Source organism: Pygoscelis adeliae, unplaced genomic scaffold (assembly GCF_000699105.1).
Source record: "Pygoscelis adeliae isolate BGI_AS28 unplaced genomic scaffold, ASM69910v1 Scaffold239, whole genome shotgun sequence".
Lineage (NCBI taxonomy): Eukaryota > Metazoa > Chordata > Aves > Sphenisciformes > Spheniscidae > Pygoscelis > Pygoscelis adeliae.
In genome coordinates, this window is record NW_008825537.1 from 296,208 (window position 1) to 303,342 (window position 7,135).

Consider the following 7,135-nt stretch of genomic DNA (forward strand, 5'->3'; position numbering starts at 1 on the left):
GATTCTCTTGCAGGGTAGACATTCGCTCTTAACTGCAAAGCAGTGATGAGCTTCCTGTGGGGAATGCCCCTGTAACGTTCAATCCAATTATTACTGATCTTATCCTTCTTGGAGCTGACGATACCACAGCCCTGACACAGCAGCCTGGTCCAATTAAAAAATTTGTCTTTCTGACAAATTTTTTACGAGGTTTTGGAAAGACGATGTCCGGAGCAGAGACCTCCCATAGGAGGCTGGAGCCTCACTGCTCACAGCTTCTGGAATTATCATGCCTGTGTTCGCATCCCAGATGGACAGTATTTTCTCTTCCCTCCCTCCTGAAACAATCCATAACTTTCTAAATTCACTTTCAATACCCTCTTGACAAACTATTGATTTTATGATGTTGCCATGGGAGTGGGAAATTTGGTGCAGCTGCCGGGCTCGCACACTAGGGATTAGTCCTGCAAGTCAGATAATACCCAGGCTGCCATCCCATGTGCTGGAATATAGGATGGCATCGCAGGTACAGGCAGGAAGATATAACCTGACAGCAGTTCAAATAGCCAAGTCAAGGATTTGGAGTTAACGTAGCCTTCGCATGGGCATGGTCTACCAAATAAAGCAGCTGTGGGATGGTAAATCCTTTCAAGATGTTGACTTTCTGAAAAGGCCAGCGCCAAGAGAACAGACAAGGTGTGTTTTCTTTTTCCTAGCACAGCCCGCTGGTGTGATAATGGCCGGAGTTAGAGCCAAGGAGAACGGCAAAGCCGCACAAAGCCTCTCCAGCAACAACAGAGGGACATGCCATCAGCTTGCTGGTGTATCACGCAATACCCTCTTACCTTCCCAGACTTCAACCTCCCTGACAGACCCTTTGCTTTGGTGCTGGTGGGATTGATCCTGCATCTGGTGAAGTTCCTGTATTTGAGATATACACTGGGGGCAAGTTCCTATCCCATGATTTCCCTACCTAATTGCCTGCATTGAAGTGCTGTGTAACAACTATAACTGCTGCTTGCAAAGAAAACAGAGAAGAAATATGCTAGTGTATACACAGATGGACCCAGAGGCATCCAGAGCCATCTAAATCCCCACTTTGATTTCACTCATACCAGCATCACTTCCCTATGGCCAAAGGCATGGCCCTGGGTGGGCTCTGGTGAGAAGAATCTGATCCCAAACCTGTTTCTGAAGAAAGGAGGTATGGGACAAGCCTGGTGAGAAACACAGACCACACCAACAAGGGCAAGACAGTATAAAGTCCTCCTGGTTTATCCCTCCTGCCCTGCAGCGTTTCATCCTACCTTTGCAGAGCAGATGAAGCCCCGGGCTCAGGGGAGATGGAGGGACAGGGCTGCCTGTGCCCCTCCAATCCCATTGCTCAGCTCCAGCCGGTACATGGCCACAGCAGAGAAGTCAGCCCCTTGTGTAAGAGCCTTAAAAAAGCTCTGCAGGTGCCCCCATCCGGGGCTGCCCAGCCCCACCCACTCTCCGGAGCAGCCCCTTGGTGCTGGGGGCTAATCACAGAATCAGAAAGCTGTAATCAGCAGAGGATGCTCTCGCTTCCCTGTTCCCTCGCTAGCACTGCCCACAAGTGTTTCTTGCTGGTGTCAAGTAATTAAAAGCAGGTGCTTCACTCCAGCCTTGACAAGGGATGCACGGAGGCCAGCCTTGCCTGGACTTGGGTCCCCGTGCCATGGGGCGGTGTGGCCCCAGGAACCGCCCCCCGTCCACCCAGCCGGGAGGCTCGACCCCCTTCCAGCCTTGGGCCTGTCTCCGCCAGCCCTCAGCCTGCACACACACGTGTATACCTGTGCCTGCACATGCTCACGATCCTGGGTGCCCCCTGCACACTCACCCCTGTGAACAGCCCCACCGCCCGACCCTGCTGCCAAGGGAGCAGCCTCAGACACTGCTTGGGGGGCTGTGTGCATGCCACCCGGAGCTGGCGACTCCAGGAGGGAGCTAAATGAAGCAGCACTGATGAGGAACTCATTAATTCCGGTGCCTGTCAGTCTTACAGGATGATAAAATGCTGCATCCTTCTGGAGCAGCGGCATGCAGCAGCAGGACTAAAAGGGAGTAGGGCCAGCTGGCCCGCACCCCTCCTGCAGCCATCCCTCCACCCTGCGCCTCTCCGTCCTGACATACATGTTGCATCCAGTGCCCCAGGTGCCCCTGGCGATCAGAGGAGCATGAGGGCCCCCAGGAGGGATGAGGGGGTTGTGGGGTGGACAAGGGCCCCTGCACGTGTGGGTTATCTGCTGGGTTTTTGCAGACACTGTGTTCACTGCGGCTGCCTGCCTGCAGAGGCGGAGGCGGCTCCACTGCGGTTTCGTGGGGCACATGGGGCTGGCCAGCACATGGAGCGCATATGACTGCCCACCTTTGGGGCTCCACACACCCGCATGTGCCTCGACGCGGCTGCCGTGCACTGGTGTGCCCGTGTGCGAGTGTGTGCTGGTGCACGGGGTGGCACGTCTGGGGGACGTCAGCACGTGTTGCTCCAACCGCTCGGGCACTGGCTAAGGCTCCCGTGGCGGAGCACGCCTGGCAGTGCTCCTAATGAATTCAGTGCTGCCCTTCACATCAAACAGCCACATGAGAAGGTGTTTTTCAGCCCCATCTTTATTCAATGTACCAAACACAACGCTCCTGCGCCTCACCCTTGCAAACATCTTGTTCACAGCTGCAGCTTCAAAAGGACCAAGGGAGAAGGAGGGGGAGGCTGCGAGGTGCAACACAAAGCCATGGAGCATGCTGGGGCTGCCTGCCGTCACCATCTGCCATCAGGGAGGAGCTGAGACCCCCCGGACACAACCCCAGCTCTGCTCCCCCAAGATGCCTATGGCCGGCCGTGCTGCTGGGACCTGCCTGTCCCCAGCCACCCTGCAAGGTGATGCGAGACGCCTCTGACAAGGTCTGGGGCTGGACTGGGTCTGGCAGCATCCCACAACAGAGCAGAGGGGCAGGAGGTGGATGGAGGACAAGGGGGTTCTGTCCTACTCGGAGCTACCTCTGCGCCCTCCTCTTCTTCCCTGCTCCGCTCTCAGCCCAGCCCCATCCATCTTGCAGGGCTGAAACTCAATTACCGTCCCAGGGAGGGGGATGGTGCAGCCGGCAGAGATGCCCATTAGCTCCGGGGAATGGAGATGGAGTGATAGGAGCTCTAATGGCTTCTCCAGAGCCCTGAAGTCAGGCTGGCTGCCCCGGCTGCATGGGGCCTGCAGGCCTGTGAGGCTGCTGCAAGCATGGGGGGGGCACCTCCAGCCTCCCACATGCCCCCGGCTGACCCCAGCTCTCTGCCCCACTCAGTGGCACCTCTCCTCCCCGACGCCATCTGTCTGTCTGCCTTTGAGTGCTGGATGATGGACAGACAGCATGCTGCATGGTGGAGAGCCTCGCAAGATGAGCTAGAGAAGGGTCCCATGGAGGATGGGATGGGAACAGGACCCTCCTGCACTGGGGTGACACCAGCAGCAGTTAATTTGTGGTTTGTACCCCTTGGCAGGGATTTTGACATAGATTTTGAGCCATGTGCGTGCAAGCATGTGCAAGCATGCATGCACATGCTTGCACAACTTAAATCCACTCCAACACCTGCAGGAGCTGCCCCCAAGGGTGGCCTGGCCATCCCAGCTGTAAGGCAGCCCGGGGAGCTGTTCCCTCACCACCCGCCACCGGTCCCACTGGCAAGAAGGTCATTTGGTGGTGGAGCCTGCTGATCTCTGAAGTTTAATTAACCGTATCCCTCCTGCACAGCCTTCCCTTCCTCTGCTCATATGCCACAAATGATCTTATGCAGATGCTGATCTGCAGAAGGAAAAAAAAAGATTCCACATTTAATTGCAGAACATAAAGATATTACAGGGTCATTAAAACACCATGAATATGGAAATGAAATCCACAGGCATCCATGCAGATAATGGCAGGGAAAAGGGAGCCACAGGTGAAGCTGAAAGGTGGAAAGGTTGGCTCCGTCTGGATGCATCATTAACCCCCTGCACCAGGCAATCTCCAAGGGCTGGGGAGGGGGGGATCTTGGGAGTCTCAGGTGTCCTGACCTCACCCTGCCGGGCCTGCGGCGGGTGGAGGGTGATACTGCCCCGGCAGGAGCCCAGCGGTGAGGGCTGGCCCTTGCTGCAGGCTCTGGGGACTAGCCTCAGCCCGCGGCTGCAGGAGCCCCCGAAGGCGGCTCAAGTCCCCGCCAAGCCTCTTCTGCGGCTGGGGACTCCGGCCCCAGGGCTGTGCCAGCAGTGGGCGGTGTGCTGGGCTTGCATTGCGCCCACGCCAGCCCAGTGTGCCTGCTCTGCCTGTGCCCTCGCACTGCTGCGTACACCAGGCACCAGCCTGGGCACGAGGGCTGAAGACAGGCTCCCAAATCTGCTCCAAACACCCAGAGGCAAATACTGCAGGAGAGGAGAGGAGGGAGCTGGGATCCACCTGCAACCTGGAGCCATGGGACCTGACAGCAAAGGCAGGGATGTTGGTAGATGGGAGCTTTCGCTCTCTGGGGTCTCATTCCCACCACGGGGCGGCTATGGGGCCAGGGCTTGGCCCCATGTGCACCTGGGGCTCATTAGTGGGCTGATCCCAGCACCTCATCTCCCCTCCGCTGCTCCCGGCAGCTCAGGCTCCCTCCCGCACCACACATTGCCAGGTTGATACTGACGTGAGCTGCTGAGCAGAAAAAATTAATAGGGGCCTCACTAGTTGGAGCTGAGCCACCAGGAAAGGGAGGCAGGGCTGCACGGGGCATCCCCATCCGGAGGGCAGGGTGGCTCCGACACCCTGCAGCGGGGCAAGGGGGTATGGTGGTGTGGGGTGGCGTGGGGTGGCGTGGGGTGGCAGGGCCAGCGGGCAGGGTGGTAGGCAGCCACGGCCATCTGGACTTGGGGGCTGCTGGCTGTGCCTGGGGCACCTCTGTCCTTGCAGCCTTCGGGACGTCCCTGAGGAGCTGCAGCACCCTGGGCAGCACAAGGCACCGGGGCCTCGATGCCCTCATAGTGCCTGTGCTGTTGGTGGCACGGTCCCGGTGCCAGCAGCCCCTTTCGCTGGGGAGCTGCTGCCCTCGCTGCCACCAGCCCATGTGTCCCAGGCGCAGTCAGAGCCAGGAGAGCGGAGGGAGGAGGAGGAAGGAGAGCCCTAGGCGCTCTGAAACTGCCCTGAATTTCTGCCGCTGCTGGCATCCAGGTCCTGCCAGCCAGCTGCTGCTTGGTGGGAGGGCACGGCGAGGAGGGCATGGTGCTGCTGGGACACCTCAGGACCCTCGGGTCCCTCCAGACCCCCAGCACGGCGCTGCCAGTGTTCTCCTCGCCGGGCTGCCAGAGCCCCCCTGCTCTCCCAGCAGCAGCTTTTGCCTCTGGGGAGAGCGCGAGGAGGAGAAAAGCAGATTAGAGCTATTGCTGCATCTCCACGCGCCGAGCTGCAGAGCTAAATGTCAGATCGCATCTGACACAGCATGGGAGGGGGAGACGAGGAGCCCCGGCGCACCCCTCACCAGGGTGGGCACCTCTCAGGGTGCGGGCAGTGGGGCTGGCGGCCAGGCACCCACCTTCCCCTGGGAGTGGAGAGGGGGAGACGGCCAGCTCTGGGGTCCTGCTGCCTCGCCTGGCTGGCACAATCCCAGCCACAGCCCCAGAAACTTTCCTCCTCTGGTTCCCATGGAAACGAGGAATTTTCTTCTCCCCAAAGTTGAGCTGGCTGCGGGCCGGCCGCGGGCAGGGACAGGCAGCAGGTGATGCCTGCGGTCACCTGCCCAAGTTGAGCCCCTGACGCTGGAGCCCTGTAGGACGACCCGTTTGGTGGGAGCTGCTGGTTCGGCTGGCACAGTGCATTTGTGCACCCGGCGCTGCCAGCGCAGGGGGTGCGTGTCTGTGGAGTGAGAGTCCAGCTGCAGAGCTGGGGGTCGGTGCAGACCACCTTCCACTGCAAGAGCGCTGCACGTTGCGGTGGCTTTCTCCCCTCAGCAGATGGGGATGGTCTGATGGGTGGAGAGGGGCCGAGGAGGAGGAACATCTCCTGCTGAGCGTATCCTGTCATCCTCTGCAGCTCGGCCGGAGAAAACGAGCAGCCTGCTGGGAAAATTACCCGGCGGAGTGACCAGAGAGCCCTCGCTCCTGCCCCAGCCGTCCCCATCACGTGAGCCCCTGCGGGTGATGGCCACACAGGGGGGAGCCAGCTCCGCTTTTGGCTCAGACTGGGAAGGACATTTGGGGAGCAATCTGAGACCCGTCCATCAGCAATCAGAGGGTTTCAGCGCTCTGCTCGCCTCCCGCAGGAAGATGACGGCCTGACGCCTGGTCTGATGAGAGGAAAAGCTTTTGCTGTCTCCCAGCCCCAGGAAGCACCACAGAAGTGGCCGTCGGGGCTGTGTCCCCCGCGCAGGCCCGGGGCTGCTCTCCCCACAGCCAGGGGTCTCTGCCAGCGGAAGCCGGGGGCTGCCCCGACCTTCCCACGGGCTGGCGGGAGTGGGTGGCTGGGCACCGGGCACCAGCCCTGGGACCACTGAAAGCCTGTGGGCTCAGCTCCGGGAGCTTTTCCATGGGATAAATGTGGAGGAGACAGGTTTAGACAACAATGACTAAAACTAAGCTTCAGCAAAAATTAACTCCAAGCAGGGGAATGTTCCAGGCACTGCCATTTGCTGTCGGTAAAAATAAACCTGCAGGTTAAACACAGCCTTTTCCTTCTGGATGCTCACGTGCCAGATTGGAGAGCTTCTTCACGGTGAAATGGTTATAAACCTAAAATCACGCACAAGCCCCAAGGTGTGTGGCACGGGACAGAGAGCAGCCCTGCTCTTGGGTGTCCCACACAGCCCTGGAGCACTGTCCCGTGTGGTCCCAGAGCACCATCCCCCCTGCACCCACGCAGGAGCTGTGCATGGGGACACCAGCCCCTGCCCCAGCCACCCTCCGGCCAGGGCCAGGGTGGAGGAGGGGGGATGCAGGAGCTGCCCAGCCAGTGCCGGGGTCGGCAGAGACCTGGGCAGCTGCCGGGGCCATTGCAGGCAGTGCCACTCACGGCGCTGGCACTGGTGCCGGCACAGGGAGGCAGCTGGTGGCGCAGGCTGGCAGCCTCCCTGCAGCCTTCGCCCTCCACGTGGGAGGTGCGAAATCTTGCACTTTGCTTTGCCCCCGCACCGCCGCCC